The 22,780-nt window shown below is 38.9% G+C and overlaps 1 pseudogene; it reads left to right on the top strand.

The window, feature by feature from the left end:
• Positions 1–13,493: 13,493 nt before the first annotated feature.
• Positions 13,494–13,912, top strand: LOC118583415 (annotated as a pseudogene).
• Positions 13,913–22,780: the final 8,868 nt, after the last annotated feature.

Below are 22,780 nucleotides of genomic sequence, written 5' to 3'. Positions count from 1 at the left end.
CTGTACCTTGGATCCATTCCTCTAAAGGTGTTGATCTTGCCCTTAATGGCCTACTTACCCTTTTGCATTGTGCATTAGCATTTTCAAAAGCCAGATATTTAATGATTATTTGTGTAGTTTCTGAATTTGGTATTTCTATTTACTGCTGTAATAAATCTTTGTAAGAAATCTGTGAAGGTTTCTTTTGGGCCCTATATAACTTCAGTAAATGACTCAATTTTCTTTCCTACTTCTTCAATTCTGTCCCAAGCATTCAGGGCTGCTGTGTGGCATAAAGCCAGGGTGTGGTCATCATACAGAGATTGCCTTTGTAGGTTAGCATAATCTCCCTGTCCAAGAAGTTGGTCTTTGGAAGTTTCCATACCTCTAACCCTACTTCATTGTTCAATGGTCTAAGCCTCATCTTTCCACTAGGTTTCCACTGTAACTGAGGACCAGGCTCCAAGAGTGCTGTAACCAAGTTTCTCCAGTCTTGAGGGATAATTCTATTACAAGTTGACCATGAGTTTAACATCTACTTCACAAAAATTAATGCATGCCATATGAGACTATTGCTTCCTTGAATCTCCTCAAATCTAACTTTTGCACAAGGAGTCAATTCAGCTCTTACACAGCCTTGGGGGATATCTATCATTTGCCAGTTCCTGTAAGGTTACTGGATAAATTAACGTTGGCTGTTTGAAAACCTTAGGTTGTTTCTCTCTAACCTTATAATGAATTTCTGAGTTTGGTTCTCCTTTAAATTCCTCTGTCTGAGTCTGAATATCTCTATGATCTAATTTCATAAGTTTTTCTAAAACTTTTATTTTGGCACTCAAATTAACCAACTTTTTAAATGATAAAACAAAAATGATCAGATAATGTTTATAATTGACATTACATAAATCCCATCTAAATTAATTATCCTCTTATTTACTTGCTCCATTTTCAAACTATCCAGCGTATTATCATACAGAGACCTAACTCCCCCCATTGTAACAGTGTTTCCCATTTTTAAATGTGGGGGGGAAAAACTCTCTCTTTTAACTAATTCCTCCTTTTAAGAGCTCCCAGTTATCTCACCAAATCTGCTGATGACTGTTCAGATGACAGTGAAGATGTGAGGCTGACTGCTTCTTTGCAGAACAGTAGAAGCCCAAGCAGGTTTTCAAGGCAGCTACCTAGTGTGGCAGCAGCCTCAGGAAAGGGTGCAGGGAGAGCCCACAACCCACTGGGAGAGAACTCAAAGACCCGGCCCTTACACAGGGGAGTGTGCAGAAATGGCTAACTCCTGAGGTTTTTGGAACCCAAAAGCCTATGGAGTTTGCTGCAGATAGGCTGCAACAGACAAATCCCAACTCACTCAGAGCCCATGCCAGTGCCTTCAAAACCATAGGCAAGTAGCTTTTGTGAATACATTCCCCAAAAGTTGGATGCCAGATGTATCACAAATCCTAATTGGTCTTAATAATAAAAAAGCAGAGCCAGATAATGGAATAAATGCTGAAAGATAAGAGAGATAAAGGAGCATGTCACAGCTACCTCTTAGCTCATCAACTCTTCAGCCTGAAAGGGGCCAAGCTCCTGTCTCCACCCTGCCTTATCACTTCCTCTCTCCACCCAGCCATATCACTTCCTATTTCCTCCTTCCAAGTGCTGGGATTAAAGGTGTGTGCTATCACTGTCTGGTCTCTATAGTTAACTAGTGGCCATGGTTAACTGTCTTCTGATCTCCAGGCAAGTTTTATTTGTTAGAGTACAAATATCACCATACACTTGCAAGTAAAGATATATGAATAAAAGGGTTTACTACATGACTCACTCTGTCACACTACAACTTCCATGATGAGACTGATTTCTTTTTCTGTCTCTCTTTTTTTTCTTTTTTCTCCTAAATTGTATTTTATTTTGGGAGGGAGGTTGCAAGGGCAGAGGGTGGATATGAAGGAGTGGGGAAGTGAATGGGATGGAGATCCGTGATGTAAAAGACACACAGAAAAAAAAAAAAAACAAAAAACATCTAAGAGTGAAATCATAGAGGGAGAATATAGGAGTGATTTTTCTGCTCTAAGTTCTGCAACTAACTAGCTTTAGTGAACTCAATATTTTATGACATATTATTTAAAATGGAGTGCATTTCTAAGTAGAATGCATTTTCATCTGACCTAGGATAGTTCTAGAAGAGAGGGAGGGAATTCTCAGTGGCCTGCTGTGTAAGATTTTTTTCTCCATGAGCTATATTCCCTGATATGATTAGTCTAGCTTTAACCCATTTGCAGGACTCCACTCACTGATGAAAGAAACTGACAGTGATATAAACTCTGGAAATAGCTTTGCTTTCTTACAGCTTTCTTCAAACCCTTCTTGTCACTGCCCATTCCATATCACTTCAGCAGCATGGTAAGAAGACACTGCCATTTTTGAAATTTAAATCTGCTTTAAGACAGTTTTGCTATTTTTATACTAAACTTACATTCAATTTTAAAGTACCATCCCTCTCCATAAGTCTAGTTTTACTTGAGAGTCTCTTTGCCAGCAGTTGAAGAGGCAAACTCTGTCCTTTGGAGTTCCTCAGCTCATGCACAACCTTGGTCCTTGTGATGTACATGATGGTGGGCAGTTAATACATGGAGAAAAAGGATTTGGTTCCAAGCTGGTCCTGGCTAAAGTACTCCCTAGGCCTTAGAGCACTCACTGTATTGGAGGCATCATCAACTGTAGAGGTTTGGTGGTAGGGTCTTATGGGTTGACCTTTCTCTTCCTACACATTCAAAACTTCCAATGCCTTCTAAGTTTGTCATATCTTCTATTTCCCTGTTTTTAGTCTACCTTGTTATGGCAGAAAGTTCTCTCGAACATTTTTGAAGATGACTTGAGCCCTACCTGCTCTACCCATGTATTCTCAGCTATCCTTACCCTACCACACAGGCAGGTCCTACAGCTTGTCTTGCTCCTGTTAATTGTTCAGCCTACTTCTGAGTCCTGGGCATCTGTAGATGACTATAAGAGATCAGTCTATTGCACATAGGTTCCAGCCCTTTGAGTATGAGTCATTGTTCACTCTACTCCAGCTGGGGACCTGAACAGCTGGCAGGAGCTATAAATCCTCTTGCCTCCCACAGACCACCTCTACATCTGAGCCAGTACCTCCAGCAGTCTACTGTTTAGATTGTAGCATCAACAAAGAAGGGCAGTGGGGCAGGAAAATGTCACAGTGCTCTGTATTATTCTGGACGCAATTCAGATAAATGAATTCTCTTCTCCTCTACTGAAATCTTACTAGTCTTTTTTGTTTGTTTGTTTTTATAGACCCTCTGGGGTGATTCAGGATGGCTAGATACTGCTTAGCAAGCCCTGTAGGGACCATCTAATTTAGTACATCCCTCTGGAATGTAACTGTACTTAAAATATCATTAGGGTAAGCTCAAGACTTGTCAAAAACTTTTAGACAAGAGGAAACATCTGTTGTGATAGCCAAGAACCAGTCACCTCTCTGCAGCATATTTCATGAGCAACTGGCCTTGCTAGTTGAATGAAATAAGATCAAGTTATATTCAAGAAGTTAGCAATCTCTCTTTCAGAAGCTATTCTCTTCCCTGCTCCAAAGAGCTAAGTGAGGCACTGGAAAAGGATGACCTGAGGTTTTAGGGAGGGAAAAGGCAATTCTGAGTCAGCAAAGTAAAAAGCCACTGGCTACAGTTCTCCGCTGATGGATGCCTGATAATCTCCTTTATGTCTTCTGAGGCAGAGAGTATCCATTCTTGCCATTAAAATAGTGCTATAAAATGGAGCTAATGTTATACCAAGAACAACATTAAAAGTAATAATTGAACTGCCATAGAATTGAAGAAATAAAGATAAAGGAAAATATTCCTTAATTTTATTTTTTAAAGGTTTTTGGCTTTATTTTTAAATTAAAAATGTTTTCATTTTCACCTTTCCCTTTACTCCCCACAATGCCTCTACTGTACTCACTTTTTCATCTCCTTTGAATTACGGCCTATTTTTAAAGCTGACCACTTGATATCAGATAATCAATTAGAGGGTTCTTCTCTGGGGAAAACTATTTCCTCCCCCTCTTCCTCCTCCTCCTCCTCCTCCTCCTCCTCTTCCTCCATCTCCCCCTCCCTCCTCCTCCTCCAAATTCCTTAGTCGCTTATAGTAAAAGAAAAAGAAATTATCTTAAGAATTCTAAATACTGTAGTTTCCCAGAAAAGGAAGCCAACCCTGTGGTCTGTGGGGTCAGGGTCACCTCTACCTTCAGAGGAACAGTATTAATGAGACACAGCATTGGCGTAGAAACTATGTTAGTTAACTTGTTATCACCACAACCAAATGCCTCAGAGAAGCAGTTTAAGTTGAAAGAATTTGTTTTGATCTGTGGCTGCAAATGTTTCAGCCTATGGTCCTTTGTCTCTATTTCTCTGAACCAGAAGTGAAGCTAGCAGCCATGAAAGGAAGTAGCAAAGCAAAATTGCTCATCTCCAGGTAGCCACGAGGCATAGTGCATGCCACAGGAATAACAGGGCAAAGTAGAGCCCAAAGGACATGACCTGCTTCTAACTTTGTCTGTCTCCTGAGATTTCCAGCTCCTACCAAAACAGTGTCACCTGTTAGAGACCTAGAGCCTCAATAAGTAAGGTTGTGAAGATAATTTCTATTTAAACTTTACCAGACAAGAATAGGTGTTAGATAAATATCAAGTAGTGGAGAAGTGATCAGTTCATTGCTATAGTTAAAGAAGAAATTCATTAAAATACATTGGCACTCTATTTCAATGCATGGAGCTGATCAAGTATCTGTAGAATTGGATGATGACTTCTATGGCCATGTGTCAATAAGACTGGGTCACATGGCAGAGAGATTTTAAAGAATTTTCAACCTAAATATCTTTCTAGTGACTAATGCATAATGAAAAATGTGGTATATATACACACCAATGGAATTCTAGTCATTCAGAATAATGAACTCATGAAATTTGTAGGTAAATGGATTGAAGGTGAAGATATACTGAGTGAGATAACTGAGACCCAGAAAGACACATACCACATATTCTATGTTATTTGTGGTTTCTAGCTCCAAGTCTTCAGATGTGAGCAACCACTGAGACAAGAAAAATAAAATGGGATCATGGAGTGCAGAATCTCTAGAAGGGTGACTAGCAAGAAACAGGTTACCTGAAGGGGGACATGGGAAAATTGGGGGAAGGAGGTGTTATTTTACCTTCAGCACAGTGGCTGCACATTAACCTACTGCTATCTCAGCCAGCATTGCAACTCTGCAGTTATTGGCCTGCTTCTCTGGTACTCAGGACAAAGACTTGTAGGAATCCTGTTCCTGAAGGCACTGGCTCTGTCATTGCTGCTAAAGATACCTTTAACTAAATCTCTATCATTCTGTTTACAATTAAGACTCAATATTCAAAGGCTGGGGTGAAAACCTGCTAGCTCAGAGAGCCTGGGTCATGATTAGCTAAGCTTCTCTCCTTTCTGGAGTCTTGGAAAGTACTCCTGCACCCAGTTTGCCAAACCAGAAAAGCTGTGCCACTCTAAACCCCACCCTACTATTTCCTGTGTCTCTCTTTCTCTCCTGGATGCTCTCTGAGGCTCTATGTTTACTTTCTGTCAACTAGTTGCTTATAAAGCCTTCTGACCCAAGGTTAATTTTATTTGTTTAATGCAAATGCAAACTTGGTGTTCACAGTGTGATTGAATATTCCCCAACAGGGAGGAGCAAGGGAAATACAGAAGGGAAGGGAGGGAGGAGGAATAAACAACATTAATGATATTTGAAAAAGTCCAAAGAAATAACAATAATTTATATTTACCTAAAATTATATACACATATACACATATTTATATATACATGGAATATGCATACAAACACACACATGTGTATACATATTCCATGTATGTATAGATACATGTATGTGTGTGCATCTGTGTGTATGTTTGTACATATTGACATACTTTAGATTTCATTATGACATTTAGAGTGATAATGGTCCCTACAAGAACCATAGACTAACAGAAATGTGAGTATCAGAGAAACCACTTTCTTAATTGTTGGTCAGAGAGTCAAGAGACTCTCAAAACAGTATAGGCTACTGCCATTGTCCTTGGTTGTCTCTCAGAATTTGAATGTTAAACCCATATTGCTGAATGCAGCCCACATTTCAGACACAGGACTAGGAAGAATTACACTGTGATTGACCTGGATGTCTTCCCTCTGAGGATGAAATCTAACAGTATCAGAAGGTACCATACAAGATATCAAAGGAGAAAATCAGGCATCTTTCTGTGCTTCCTGGGTGGGGATGTAACATGACCAGCTGTCTTCCTCTCCTGTCACCATGCTTTGCTCACCATACTGGAACAAAAACTTAAATTCTTAGTACAAATAAAGCCTTTCCGCTGTCAAAAAATGGTGCTCCTATCTGAGATCTTCCTTGAAGAAGACAATTAGCTGTGTGAGTTGTAAATTTTCATTATATTTTTAGTTATTATTCTGTGGGATATCTTTCTGTATGCTGTGAATATGTGTTACTCTGATTGGTTGATAGATAAAGCTGCATTATCCTATGGCAAGGCAGGTTAGAGGCAGATGGAAATCCAAGCAGATAGACAGGAAGAGAGAGGAGAGGAAAAGAAACACCAGCCTCCTACTCAAGGAACAACATGCCAACAGACCAGTAAGCCATGGAACACATGGCAAAACATAGATTAATAGAAATGAATTAATTTAAGTTATGAGAGCTAGCTAGCAAGAAGCCTGCCTTAGGCCATGCAATTGATAATTAATATAAGCCACTGAGTAATTATTTTATAAACTACTGCAGGACTGTGGGGCCAGGTGGGACTGGAAAAAACTTCCAACTACATTATTATTATGTTAAAAATGTTGCTCATTTATTTATGCCAAGTGTTGAAGAAGCTCAAGGAAAAGGCAGTATAAGCAAATATCTGCCTAAAAAAGGTTTTGTCCTTTAGAGGAGAGAGAGGGACTAATAGATAAGAAAAGATAATTTTACAAAGGGCTATAGGGAGGACATTTTAGAGGAAGAGGCTCTGTATCTACTTAGAGCTTGAAGAATCATTTGAATTGAGATATAAATGCTGAGATAAAATGTAAAGGCTACAAACAAGGAGGAAGCAGCAATCTTGTACACTTGACTAGATCTGATTTTCATTGCTGATGGAGCCTACTTTCAGTGAAATACCAAAAAGAAGGTTCCTGGGCTGACCTTGGTGGGATTCTTCTCAATCAGTCCTTGGAGAAAAATGATTACACATTTTCCCCCCTTTTTAAAAAAAATTATATTTGTGTTTTAATTTTACATATCAGCCATGGGTTCCCCTGTCCTCCCCCCTCCCACCCCCCCCCCCACCTTCCCCCCCAGCCCCTCCCCTCCATTCCCATCTCCTCCAGGATCAAGGCACCCCTAGGGATTCATTTAAACTTGGTGGATTCAGTACAGGCAGGTCCAGTCCCCTCCTTCCAGGCTGAGCAAAAGTGTCCCTGTGTAAGCCCCAGGTTTTTTTTTTTTTTTTTTAACTTGAAAGGCAACCATTATAATTGGTGTATAGGATGCAAAGCAGAAACACTGCCTACCATCATTGTTCAGGGAGAAAACAGTTGCCCCAAGCCTGGACCCATTGGTTCTGATCTTGGGCTTCGTTCTTGGCTCAGAAACCATAAGTGCAATTCAGTGAAGGAGTTGCAATGAAGTTGTCAGTTATCCCACAAGGGCTGATGACAGGCTCCCAGGCCACCACCCTGCACAAAAACTGATCTCAGGACCTAAGCCACAAATCACATAGCAATTCAGACAGGAGGAGCCTGCTTCTAAGTGTTTGAGTCTCAGGCATATTTCCAACTTTTCGGAATAAGAGTTACTTTTAACCTTTTAGTTTTGACCAATATATTAATGGATTAGTCCAACAACCATAATAATAATAATAATAATAATAATAATAATAATAATAATAGTAATTCATAATTATAATATTAATGAAAGAAATTCTAGTATAAAATATTTAATGGGACCAAAAAAAAGAAGCTTTCTGTAGTGGAGTCAAATTCTCTGTTATGAAACAAAATTTGGATAAATTATTTTAAATTAATCAAAAGCATATAGGTTATAAGCAGTTCATTTTAATTAAACTAATTATACAATATTTTTTAAAAAAGTTTGTTGTTTGATTTTGCCAATTCCCAACCATTTATGTATGATTGAAGATACAGATTCCTCATCCCCAAAGCTATAGGAATGTGTGTGGTAAATAGAGTATAGTAATAACAATAACAATAATAAAAAGGTGGTAGCAACAGTAACTATGAGGTCTCATAAGCAAGTGGGACATCTGTATCTCCCTGACCACCCTTTCAGGCCCAGGGAACACTATGGAACATGAGGTGGAATAATGTTAACACTGAAGGATAGGGAGGATTGCTATGAAATGTTGTCTTCTAGAATGACTTAGCTGTTGCTCACACAAACTCATAGAAGACTGTGGTTACCTACATAAGATCTACACAAGATCAAGCCATTTAAAGTTTTCAGCATTAGTATGGGAGTGGTACCAAGGCCCCACCTCTAGCTGAAAAGCTATTGGGAGTTGACGGCTACCTGGAGTCATTCTTCTTTGGGAGGAGATTGGCCACTGCTAAGCTGAACTTGTCCAGGGGATGACCCATAACAATGTGTATATGAGCAGCACTAATTATTGGACTCAGCTGTTCTTTTTTAAAGGACAAAGGTGTGTTGGAAAGAATCCTGAGGGATTTTTAGTATGGAATTGATAAAAATTTGTTTTTAATCCTACATCATATTCTGACTGGTGAGTGAAAAGGAAAGCATAATGTTACCCCATAATTACTGACCCAGATTTCTGCAATTGAGGTGGCCACTTGGCTCTCTTACCCTTGGTCACCCCCCTTTCAGTTAATTTCCACTCATATATCATGGAGTTCTGATGTTCTCTATCATTCTAACTATGGTACCATAATTATCGGTAGGCAACACAACAATGAAACTTTGGAGGACAAAACACTTACTCTGTGATGAAAGAAAAAAAGTGATTTGTCTTTAGGATTTTTATTTTCTCATTTTGTTGTATCTATAAACACGATAGGAAAATAGGAAAAGATGAATAATTTCAAAGTCTTGAGAGTTTAAAAAATGTCAACCGTCCAAAAATTGGGGTGGAATATAGCAACATTTTTTAAGCAAAGGCTCCAGAATTAGCAGATATGGATTTGAATGCAGGCTTCTAGTGGTTGATGTTTCTGCACAGACTACTGAACTCCTCCAAAACCTATATTCTCATCTATAAATTGGGTTGAAACAGCGGAAACTCCAGAAGACTGGGCAGAGCCTTGTAGCTGTCTCCCTGTGCTTATAAGTAAATTTGAGGACTTCTCGAGAGGCAGAAGATTGTGGGGGTCCAGGCACTCCCAACCCTTGGAAAATAAGGAGGAAGGGCAAGGCTAGACCTCTCTCTTTAACATTCAGTTCTCTGCTCCCACCTTCCATCCATCAACCCCCTGGGAAAGCTGGAGGCAAGGCAGGACACCCTTATGGTATTTACTACAGAGGCTGGCTCCTGTCCCTAGCTCGGGACCAGGATTGTCAAGAGTGTAGTTTAGAGATGCACCCAAGAAAACTGGGAACATAAAAATAATGTCATAGCTCAGGGTGGTCAGGGGAGCTGGCTTTAGAATGCAAGCCTGATGCTAACCTTCTTGCTTAATTTAACCTTAATACCATCTAAGGCACTTGATTTTCCTTACATAAAATTGATCTTTCTTCCAAAAAAGTATAAAAATCTTGTAAGGAATTTAAGTTAACGTGCCTCATAGCAGGATGACAGGTGGGTAATTATTAGTGGTGGCGGAGGAGAAAAAGTTGCTCGGCATGCAGTTTTGCATTTTGGGTGGACACTGTTCATATACAAACAAGCAATTCTTGTGTTAGCCTAGGAGATAAAAGCAACACACACCAGGCAATTCCTCCTTGCTGCTTATTGGCCTTATGGATCCACTGTCATGAAACAGATGGGCAATTTCATTTTGTTTCTGTCTGACTATCCCATTTCTTTCCTGTTTAAATGGTCTCACTTCAACCATTCAGATTTCCATAGAATTCAGAAGTCTTTTTGGATTGCCTGCTGCCCCTGGTTGATATAGTAAGGAAATAGCTTTTTATAACATTGCATAGTTTCAACTTCCTAAACTAACTTGTGGAGACTTCCTAAAAAGTCCATTCTAAGTTGTTTCGTATTTTGTAGCTAGTCAGAAAGGAAGGACCTGACTTTCAAAGTAGTTTTGAATTGACAGAAGCATCAGGCAAGAAGTACAAAGGGTTCCCATGCACTCATTCTTAACTGTGTCGTTTGCAGAAGTTTATATTTCACACTTGCCATTTATTTAATTTTATGTTTTGTGCTTTGGGGTGCTGAACATAAAAATCCAATGTTACACATTAAGTGGTTATTCTTGTTTGTTAGCTTGACACATCTGGAGAGAGGGATTTTCAATTTATGATTTGCCACCATCATATTAATTTGGGGGCATGTCTGTAAGGCATTTTCTTGATTACTAATTGATGGAGGAGGACCCACTCAGCTCACTGTGGGAAATGCCAAACCTGGGCAGGCAGTTCTGGGTTGTATAAAGAAGATGGCTGAGTAGAAGCAGTAAGCAAGCCAACAAACCACTTTTCTCCATAGTTCTCGACTCTGCTTGTGCTTGAGTTCCTGGCTGATAACCCCTAGTGTGGACTGTGCTCAGGATATGTATGTCAAATAAACCTCTTTCTTCCTGAGTTAGTCTCATTAATCTTTTATCACAGCACCAAGAAGCCAACTAGGACAACAGTCACAGTCACTTCAGTTTTTTCCTGTGTTGTAACTACAATTTTGTTTCTTATGTTTCACTTTGCAGTCCATGTTAGTGAACATTTCCAAAATCTCTTAGGGATGCATCTGAATTCCTTTCTTAAAAATATATTTTTTAATTTTGTAAGATTAAGTAATTTCCACACTTCTCTCTTTCCTTTCCTCCCTCTACTGTATGGACTGTGGTTAATAATCATCTCTGATTACATTAGATCATTCAACAGAAAGCTAAATTTTGCTCACAAACCACTTCATTAGTACTTTATTGAACTGGGAATATTTCATGTTTGAATGAAGTAGATTCTTCGTAGTTTGAAAGCAATTATTATTATTGCTTGTATAACCATAAAATAACTCTCTAAATGTCTATATCCATACATATTTCAAAATTGGTATCCAATTTCAAATTATATTACTTTCATCCAGTTGAAATATTTTGAAAGAAACAATATTCCTGGAATATTGTTAAGTACTAACATTTGAAATATCCATTCCTTTATAGTCATGAAATGAACTACCACAGCAATTTTAATCATTCACCCATTACCATTTAAGAATAAGTGAGAATGCTCACATTTTAAAATTTAAATTTATATACATTTCCTTTTTTAGCTCAAAATGTATTTCCATTCCATTCCCACCATCGATTCCATTACATTATTTTTCATCTTTGGAGGCTTTTATTAATAGCCATCAAACATATAAGTACAAATCTACTTTTTTGTGGCTATAGAGATGACTCAGCAGTTAAGAGCTCTTGGTGTTCTTGTAGAGGACCTCAGTTCAGTTCCTAGCACTTTGTTGGGTAACTCACAACTGCCTATAGTTTCACCTCCAGAGACCTGATGCCCACTTATTGTCTCTTTGGCGTATATAAAATTAAAAAGTAAATCTTTAAAAGACAATTATTTTAAAATTCAAAAATTTTGTTTTAAATATAAAAACCTATACTTATGAGGAAAATTATATGAAAGGTAAATGATATACATTAGGTTAATTATTAAATATAAAAGGAAGTCTTATTGGTAATACCCCTTAAGAATATGGGTACATCTATAAGTATATATGGAGGATTACCATCTCAGAAATTTTTGTTTTTGTTTTTGTTTTTGTTTTTCATTGAGAGAGGTTCTCACTTTATATACCCCAGGCTGAACTGAAACTCAATATGTAGCCCACAGTGGGCTGAAACTCATGGCAATTGTCCTGCCAGAGTCTCCTAAGTTTTAGAATTACTAATGTAAGCCATCATCATTAAAATTGCTATTTTTTATTTTTGAAGCTGTTGTAAGCTTGAGTAGAAATGAAAAATGTGACAAGTTTTGTGCAAATTTTGAGTTCCTTATAAGTTAAATGTTGGTGATCTGACACTGATAGTATATTAAGTCCTATTTCAATTTGTAGATAGTGAACTTGAAAAACAAGTAACAAGCTTGGGGGTTATTAAGTAGTCATTAACATAATTTATTTTCTCAACACCTAGAGCTATATTTTAACATTTTCTTGGGGTTAGAGATTTAAATCTTGGATGCAACTAGTTAAATTCAGATGGGGAAAGTTCTGTCTTTCTTATTCAGAACAAAAGGCAATTGTGAGAAGTGATGGGAAAGGAGTCAGCCTGATGGCTGGACTTGATCCTGGGTCTGTTCTCAGGAAGATCAATTTAGGGAAAACACAGAGACATTAAGAATATAGCAATTGATTCCATTAGAGAGAATTCATGCCTGAGAGCCCTTGGAAAATTTTCATACACACACCCTGTAGTAATACAGTCTTTCCTAGTACTTGACTCACTCAGAATGAAGCTCTGAGTAGCAAAAAAAATGATCATAATAACAAAAAGACCCTGTATTTCATAAGTCAATCTCATTAATAATTCCAGTGGTAAAAAGTAAAAGTGTTAGAAAGAATTCTTGCAAATTAGATACACTTAAAAATTTAAGAAAAATGAACACCAAGTTTCTTAGGGATATTTTAAGAGACAACCAAATGTTAGTAAAATGAGTTCTTATACATTTGATGCAGCCTGTGTTACCTTACAACTAACTGCATGGAATCCTGAAACCTGGAGCCCAAGATAGGGAACTCCAGAATTAGTCTACCTGCTTGCCTGCTAGCCACACCACTCACTGCAAATAACCAGGGACTTTTTATAGTCCTAAAAACTGGTATTCCCAGAAACAGTATACTCACCCACAGTGACTCCACCCACAGTTCAGACTGTAGTCATATGACTGTGACTCCAAGTAGGAATCCCTACAGCCAGTTCACCTGACTCTCATTTGGCTATCCCACCCACTACACTGCTCTAGGACAATGTGGGGTCCTGCAACTCAGATCCCAGGTACGTGCCTGGGACACCATGTAGGGACCCCAGAGCCAGCCTGCCATGCTACCCACTAGATGTTCTAGGACCATGTGACATCCTGTACATGAAATCCCAGATAGAGATTCCAAGGGTGCTCTATACCTCATTTACCTCTATATTATGATAATGGAGCATCATTAGGTCTTCTCCCACCAAGGACGCATCACTCCAACTGTGAATCACAGCCCTTGCAGCACAAGAACCACCTTTAGAAACTGCAAGCCTGCTCTTTCCTTTCTGCTGCTGCCATGCCATCCATACTGAGGAAGACCCAGAATCTCCGGGGTCACATTGAGCCATGGCCATGGCTGCATGGTAAACACTTCAAGCACCCAGGAGGCTGTGGGAATGCTGGAGGTATGCATCACCACAGAATCAACTTCAACAAATATCCAGGCTACCTTGGGAAAGTTGGTATGAGACATTACCACTTAAAAGGGAACCAGAGCTTCGGCCTGACTGTCAACCTGGATACATTGTGGACCCTGGTCAGTGAGCAGACCTGGGTAGGTCAACACTGACATCATTGTTGTGTGATTGGGCTACTACAAAATTCTGGGGCAGGGAAAGCTCCCTAAGCAGCTTTTCATCGTGAAAGCCAAATTATTCATCAGAAGAGCTGGAGAAGATAAAGGGTGTTGGAGGTGCCTGTGTCCTGGTGGCTTGAAGCCACCAAGTAGGTTAATTAAATGCTAACATTTTCAAAAAAAGAAAAAAAAAAGAAAAACAACAATAATAACAACAAAAACAAAAACAAAAAACCTGCAAGCCCTCCAGACATCTGAAGATTATCACCTAGAATCTTCTAAGTCTACAGGGGTTCTGGTTCTTGGTTGGACTTATCTCTAACTGAGCCGTTACTGCAACATCCAGCTGGCCCACAACCTGATAGTTAGGATAACAGCAAATATCCCAACACCCTCTCAACAAAGGTGTGACCAGACATCCATATTAAAACACCCTAACACGTCTAACGCTTTCAAGTATGGACTTAAAGAGGATATGAATAAATGTCTGAATAAAGACCATGAGAGCACAGTTGAATAAAGCAGTGAAAACAATTCAAGATATGAAAAAAGATTATTATTATTATTTTAGTTTTTAAAATTCTTTATATATTCTAGCTACCAATTCTCTGTCAGAATTAGGGAATCTGTGGTTGGGGTATAAAATAAATGAATGAATAAATGAATGAATGAATGAATGAATAAATAAATAAATAAATAAATAGGTTTGTTCCATTCCATGGGCAGTTTCTTCTCTTGAGTTATGGTATCCTTTGCTGTGCAGAAGCATTTTACTTATGTGAAGTCCCATTTATTAATTGTTGGGTTTAATGCCTGTGCCATGGGTGACCTCTTTAGAAAGTCCTTTTCTGTGACAATGAGTTCAGGCATATGCCATACTTTCTCCTCTACCATAGTCAGGGCATCATGTCTTTTGTTCAGGTCCTTATCCATTTGGAGCTGAGTTTTGTTCAGGGTGGGAGATAAAGATCCAGGTTCATTCTTCTAAATGTAGCGATCTAGTTTGACCAGCACCATTTGTTGAAAACAGTGTTGAAAAATCTTTGCCTTTTCTCCAATGTGTATTGTTGGCCTCTGTGTTGTTTACTTTTCTGCTGCTGTGGTAAAACATTATGATCATGGCAACTTATGAAAGAGAGTTTATTTTTAGTGTAAGGTTCCAGAGGTTTAAAGTCCATATGATGGGGAAATCATAGAAACATTTGGCAGTCATAGCAGCTGTAGTAAGTAGCAACAGTCACTTCTTGAACTATAAGCATGAAGCAGAGAGAGACAGAGATAGAGACAGAGACAGAGATAGATAGATAGAGAGAGAGAGAGAGAGAGAGAGAGAGAGAGAGAACTGGAAATGGCCTCAAATCCAGCCTACAGTGAAATTCCTCCTCTGATTGTGCCACACCTTGTAAACTTCCACTTCCAACACCTTGGGCCCTGTGTTCAAGTTGTGACCCTTGAGTGACATTCCCATTCAAACCATTACAGCTTCTTTATGAGAAGTCGAGTAGAAGTAAGAATGTGGCATTTTATGTAGGTCCTCAATTCTATCTCACTGTCCAATAAGTTTGTTCTTTTTCCTTTATTATGGAAAACAGATTCTTCTCTCATACAATAGCCCTGACCACAGTTTCCCCTCCCTCTACTCTTCCCTGTTCCCCCACATCTCCCCTCTCCCTCAAACCTACTCCTCTTCCATTTCCCTTCAGAAAAAGCAGACCTCAAAGAGCAGGACAAAACAAGATGCAACAGGACAAGGCAAAAGCCCTCACACCAAGGCCGTACAAGGCAACCCAATAGAAGGAAGAGAGTCCCAAGAGCAGGCAAAAGAGGAAGAGACACACTTGCTCCCATCGATTTTTATTTTTTGTGTAATTGCACTGGAAATTTGATGGAGCTTGTATGGAATTAGTATGTTTCTTTTGATTGAATGACCATTTTTACAATATTAATTTTGCCAATCAATGGGCATGGGAGGTCTTTCCATCTTTTAGTAGTTTCTTCAATTTTTTTTTAGTGTGTTAAGGTTTTCTTTGTACAAGTCTTTCACCTCTAATTTATTTTATTTTCTTTTTATTCCCAGATATACTTTTAAGGTGTTTGTTACTGGTATTGTTTTCTTGGTTCCTTTATGTCTATTTGTTGTTTGAATATGGGAAATTTTATGAATTTTGTGTGTTTAATTTTGTATCTTGCTACTTTATTGACTGTATTTACCAGCTATAGGAATGTCCTATTGGAGTCTAGGTTCTTTTATGTGTAGAACCATATGGTCTGCAAATAAATTTTGACTTCTTCTTTTCCTTTTTGTATCAATTTTATCTTATAGGAAAAAAAAGTTTCTTTTATTCCAATCTTTAAAAAAGCATTTCAAAATTTTTTATCTTATGTATATGGATGTTTTGTCTGCATATAAGTCTATGTACCACATGTGTGACTGGTGCCCCCAGAGTGTGGTTGATATATTGTGCACCCCAATAAACTTATCAGGGGTCAGAGAACAGAACAGCCACTATATTAAACATAGGTTTAGGCAGTGGTAGCACACGCCTTTAATCCTATCATTCAGGGGGATCTCTGTGAGTTTAAATCCACACTAGAAACAGCCAGACATGGTAACACACACCTTTAATCCCACGAAGTGATGGCAGGAAGCAGAAGGTATATAAAGTATGATGACCAGGAACTAGAGCTTTTTAAGCTTTTAGCTTTTAGAGCAGTTCAGCTGAGATCCATTTGGGTGAGGACTCAGAAGCTTTCAGTTTGAGGAAACAAGATCAGCTGAGGAACTGGCGAGGTGAGGTTGGTGTGGCTTGTTCTGTTTCTCTGATCTTTCAGCATCCACCCCAATATCTGGTTTCCTGGTTTGTTTTTATTTAATAAGACTGCTTAGAAATGTGTCTGCAGCAGAGGCCAGAAAAGGGCGTTGGATCTTCTGGAACTGGAGTTACAGATGGTTCCTGGGAACAGACCTGAGTCTTCTGGAGGAGCAGCCTGTGCTTTTAACTCTGAGCCATCTTTCCAGCTCTCCTTTTCACATTTAAGGTAACCCAACCAATTAATCTCTTTCTCTCCCTCCCTCCCCCCCCCCCCCCCTCTCTCTCTCTCTCTCTGTGTGTGTGTGTGTGTGTGAAAGGCTAAAGCTGGATGCTCATGATTCTTCAGTCTGTGGTTGTTGGAAGTCTGCTTGACATACTGTTCCTAGAGCCAAGCTGCAGGGTCAGAGTTTAGCTAATGCTCAGAACTGAGCAGAGCAATAGAAGTGATGACCATGGTAGCCAGAAAAACAATGGACAGGCCTGGGTCAAGATAGAGAAACAGGTGTCCAAACATATAGCATCATGGAAAGGTGGGGATAATTCAAGGCTAATATCCTTACTGAAGACAGATTGTATAGAGTGACAGGTGGAGTTTCAAATGGAATGGATGGATGAAAACAAGCAATGGGTTGGTCAGTAGAGGAATTTACAAAGCCTGCTAAAAATTATAAAATTATAAAATAAAATACCTTTCACTCATTGAATTAGCATTTTTCATGTTGTAGTAATAAAACTAATTTAACAGGATGGGGCTTTTCACATCCTGTTGAAGTGGTTGCAACATGTTGCTGTACACAAAATCAATAGCTTTGAAAACACTTAAAACTTGGCAGCTAGTAAATCTAACAACCAGAATATCTAGCAACAGAGAACTAGTTAAATTCTGTGTATTTGTCCATTAACTTACACTTAACTACATTAACATTAGGCATACACTTATTAGTCATAGTTTCTGACAGTTTTTATAAAGTGAAAGACTTGGCTGCATGGCAAAATCACCAAGAAAACTTCAAAACATACACCTGTTCCTAAATCACCCCAACTCTTTGTTATGTGAACTAATGAAAACTATTCTCTTAAAATACTTAATACCATTGAAAGGGGAATCTCTGTATAACGTATAATTTAAAATTTGAATGTACTTATTTGTTCTGGTTCTAGTTTTAGAGTATGTGTGGTTCATAAGTGTTGTACATATCTTATGTACTGACAGAATTCATTCTTATACTGTTTTTGCTTTACTCAAGTTTGCTTCATGAACCTTCCTTGGGGATAATCACTAGCAGTGATTTTTTTCTCTCAAAGCATTTTTAAAGGTGCTGTCTCCTTCCCCATGTATCTCACTGCCAAAAATACCATCTTTCTTCTGCCCAAGCTTCCCCAAATATGCCAAGTTTAGAGAACACCTTTAATATGTCCTGTTACAGCTATGATATTATTTCCATGTGAATTGTGAAGAGTGAAAAAGTGAGAAAGTAAAACATCATGTACAGAGTGAAATAAATGTAGAGTTAGCTATTATCTAATGAATTTGAACACAGTAGACAGCCAATCTTGATAATTACTTGAAAAGATTTCTTTTCCTTAATTATAGAGTGTAGGAGTGAGATAGAGGCTGAGTGTATAGTGTAGGAAAAAGGTGATGGAATAAGGGAAGCTGAAACAAACAAACCAAAAGAGAAACAATAATGCCTTGAATTAACAACAATAACTATAACACACATGTATGAAACAAAACGGCACATGTTTCCTGGCTGTAAATCAAAGTGAAATAGGAGTCTTGAGTGTTAAGAAAACTACAGAGTTTCTGGCACATACATAAAGATGTACTCAGTATATTGTGATTGTGCATGCTTCTTTATTTTGCTTTGTTTTTAACAAAGATGCAAGGCATTTGAAAATAGTATGCATTGATAAAATGGGAAACACACCCTAAGTCAGATGCAAGTCTGAATATCCGTTTAAAGGCTAGTCTGACATACAAATGAACTAACCTAATTCTTTAGTTACCTTCCATGTCACTTCTAAATGGGAAAGTTGAAGCTTGCCTAACTGTTCAAGGTATGGACCTGAATACTGGGACACTTTATCATCTAATATGGACTCCTTTTTGTAATTACAGGGAAAACTAGTAAAAATTCTAGTCGATACAAACTGGAAATGTCAAGCTTGCTCTAGCTGGTTGCTTTTCTGCTTAAGCACTTTGAAGGTATGATGAAGTGAGGCTACATTGAAGCCAGAACGTGACACTGTTTAACTTCAAGGACAGTTATTAAAGAAATCTTTATATACCATAATGGAATGTTTTGCACTTGATTTGTTCTTTTAACATGCAAAAGGTTCTAAAAGATGATTATATAGAATCACTGATAAGGATTCAGTGGTAAGACAATTGTGGTCTCCACCTTCAGGTTGCTGGTTCAGATAGAAACAGGTTAACTCAGCCAGAAAACTCCCAGTAGAGTAAAAATATGATGGGAAATCACATCAGGATGCTAGCCATAGCTGAGGACTGGAACCAATTTAAGGATCTCCTTTTGGAAACATAGTGCTTAGCTTGAAGGTGATTAAATGTTAGTCATTTAAAGGGAGGGCATAATGTGTAATGTGCAAGAGTGTTCAGAAAAGATTTGTGGCCTAATTAGAAGCTGTGGGAAGTTTGATTGATTTAGAAACTATGAGGCAAGAAATAGGAAAAGATGAAGCTAGACAGGCCAACAAGACAAAATGGAGAAATGTCTCCTGACACTTTTACTGAGGGTTCAAGGCTTTGAAGGGGAGGAGGGCCTGGTCAAATTCCCCTTTCACCAGCATCACAGGCTAAAATATGATTGTGGGACAGAAAATGTAGGGGAGAAAAATTATTTTTAAAGAGAGGGAAGTGGTCTGCTAGGTCAGAGAAAAACAAGGATATGGATTAAGAAAACCAGGCAGCAAAATCCATCTACTTTATCAGTTAAATAGCACAGATGTGGGTATGTGGGTGAGATTAAATAAAAGGGCAGCTTCAGCTTAGGTATAATACACATGGAGAGCCACATACGTGTGAAACGTTCAGTCTTTGTGAGGAACTATGACAGCGAACCAGTGGTGTCCTAGAAACATGTACTTAGCTCCAGACTTCCAAAGGCATTAATTTTCACAAATGAGGTCATATACTATAATCCACCTACTACCCATCAATGTGTTTAAGTGATGGGGGAATGAACTTGTTTGGCTTATAAAATCCAAGCAAATGGTTTAAACTTGCAATATAGTGACGAATTTATAGGTGGTTTTGATGTTGTATTCACTTGGTGTTAGACTGGTTTTTAAATAATTTATTTTTCCAGACACTAATATTTCTTCCAGAATCATAACAATAATTAATAAAGTTAGACAGGCTATAAAAATGTATATTTTGTGGAGGATTGGAGGCAAAGGAGCTAACTTCCTCTCTATTTATCTAAATGGTTTTGTAGCTGAAAGGATGTCCCATGGAATATACATAAGAAAACTTGATATAAGAGAATCTTGAATGAAAGAGTAATAAAGCATTTGCCAGCTGGAGGCTCTAACAGGCTAGTCCCAGATCTTCAATCAATAATAGACTGCTAGAGTGCATGGCCCCAGCCTTCTCCCGTGTTTCTCTAATTCATGCTCCCAACAGCTTGCTCTTGGGACACTAACACATGATAGAAGTCCAGAAAAGAGCAACATAACACACCTTGCAAATTTTCCTAGAGAAGAAAGCAAGACTGTTTGCTAGATGAGAAGGTTTTCTAAATCCCTGCTCTCGGGCTGGATGGACAATGGACCCTAGGAAACAAGAGCAAGTGGTGGTCTAGCAGGGAAGTACTATTCATAACATGTCTTAAATTTCTAAGAATATTTAAGATGTAAAAAACCTATTCAAAGTCATGGTTGGGTATTCATATTTTTCAGAACAATTGCTTAGGAACTAAAGTCATCAAAAATCTATCTCTATTCTCCTTTTACCTCCATCTGATTCCTCTGGTGGAAACCAAGGGTGAAAACAGATGCATTGTTGGACCCATGTCCTTGATTGTGGTGCCCAGTTTGTGACCTGGGCTGTGCTCAGATTAAAGCTAGTGGTGGGTAATGTCCACAAATAGACCTGTCTACAGGACATAACCTCCTGTGCACTCCAGATCCAGCCCCTTCCTATTCCTTCTTTCAGCCCTCTTACACCATGTTTCTTAAAGATTAAAGAGTTTCTTAAAGAGTCTGCAGTAGACCTCATAGTGTCACACATAAGTGGGGACTATCTTGTTATACCCACCCCCAGTAAGCTGTCACACAATTTTTTCCCTTATGTCCTTCTCAGGAACTTATATATTTGCTATCTAGAGGTAACTGGAGAACCCAAGACAGAAGGAGTGGTCTTCATTTGTAAGAAAGATTATTGGCACCTAGCAGTGTTGTAATTCTTCATTATAACCTAGCTATCTGTAATCCTGATTTTTAAATAGAGAAGTGGTGACTGGACCGAGTAAACTCACAGTGTTGCCTGACTTTAAATGTTGAAGGATCACATTTATAGCATCAGGCACATCTCTAAAGACTTTACAGCTTTAAACGTTTAGTCCTTGCCCCACTGGGTGCCATGCTTTCCTCCTTATGCTTTGCTTGAGGAAATAGTTACCAAGAGGTAAAAGACTTTGCTCCATATTACAGAAATATCAAGTGGCAGAACAGTGAGTTGGCAAACATGGGCCTTTTGACCCTGGCACCAGTACTTTCACCTGCTTCAGTGTAGTCAGAACACACATACACACAACTACTGCCTACTGATTGAAATGGAAGGAGTGCCTTGCACCACTTCCTCCCTTGTTATATATTAATTACTGTTTTGTCATAAATTCTAAGAGTGCTTTCTATTTAAACTGTATGAACACGAGTCACTCTAATATACAGGGTGGTGGGTAAAGGATGAAGGGAACATAAAAAGGGAGAGAGGGATCAAAATTAGTTCTAATTTATAGAGGTCAGAGGTCCCATAGCTGTAGCTCTGTCTGAATCAGTGACCAAGAGGGCTTGTTACAATATAATTTGATGGTCTTACTCTGAGTTGATGCTACTTTAGTGGGTCTGGGATGTGACCCAAGAACTCACCTTCCTAACAAGCACACAGGTGCTGCTGCTGCTGCTGCTGTTCCAGGCCACTGCTCTGAGAAACACTGACTCAAGATGTTGCCTGTCAATTTTAAGCCTATTACAAGAATGTTCTGGAAATGTCTTTCTAGGTAGAACCCTTCTAGCAGCCAGCCACTGAACTTTCTGCCACTGAAGTCCTAGATTCAAGGAGGGTTTTTCTGCTTAGTATTAAAGAATAAATGGGAGATTTCTGAGAAAGAGGAATCTGTTGGGGGTTCTGGAACTTGTCCAAGACCACTTGAACAGTTTGCTATGAATGGTGTCTCTTTTATATTTGATTTTGCTGAGGAGGGCAAGCTGAGTCTGACTGAATTTACAAGAGCTCTATGCTTTCTTTTCCTGTCCTTGGTTTCAGAATCCCTGGTAAATGTTGCGCTGAGTTGTGGACCAACTTACACAATTCCCAGCTTTTGCAAATGAGTCTTGCAACTTAGTTCCTCATCTCATTAATCTTGGTGTAAAATGGGAATTATCTTTCCCAAAACATAACAAAATCATCTTCTCAACTTTATGTCTTTTCCATAGCCTCCATCTAAAGCACTCCTGAAGGAAGAATTAGATGAGAAAGCCACCCAACAAGTAGTTCAAAGATTCAATGTCCATCATGTTTTATACTTTTTTTCTCTTTTTAAATTTTTTTTATTATATTTGTGTTTTAATTTTACATATCAGCCATAGGTTCCCCTGTCCTCCCCGCTCCCACCCCCATCCTCACCTGCCCCCCAGCCCCTCCCTTCCATTCCCATCTCCTTCAGGGCCAAGACTCCCCTGGGGATTCATTTAAACCTGGTGGATTCAGTACAGGCAGGTCCAGTCCCCTCCTTCCAAGCTGAGCAAAGTGTTCCTGTGTAAGCCCAAGGTTCCAAATAGCCAGCTCATTCACTAAGGACAGGTCCAGGTCCCACAACCTGGATGCCTCCCAAACAGTCCAAGCACTCAACTGTCTCACTTATCCAGAGGGCCTGATCCAGCTGGGGGCTCCACAGCCTTTGGTTCATAATTCATGTGCTTCCATTCATCTGGCTTTTCATCCCCATG

This window comes from Onychomys torridus, chromosome 5, assembly GCF_903995425.1.
Source record: "Onychomys torridus chromosome 5, mOncTor1.1, whole genome shotgun sequence".
Taxonomy (NCBI): domain Eukaryota; kingdom Metazoa; phylum Chordata; class Mammalia; order Rodentia; family Cricetidae; genus Onychomys; species Onychomys torridus.
This window is presented reverse-complemented; position numbering and strand designations above follow the sequence as displayed.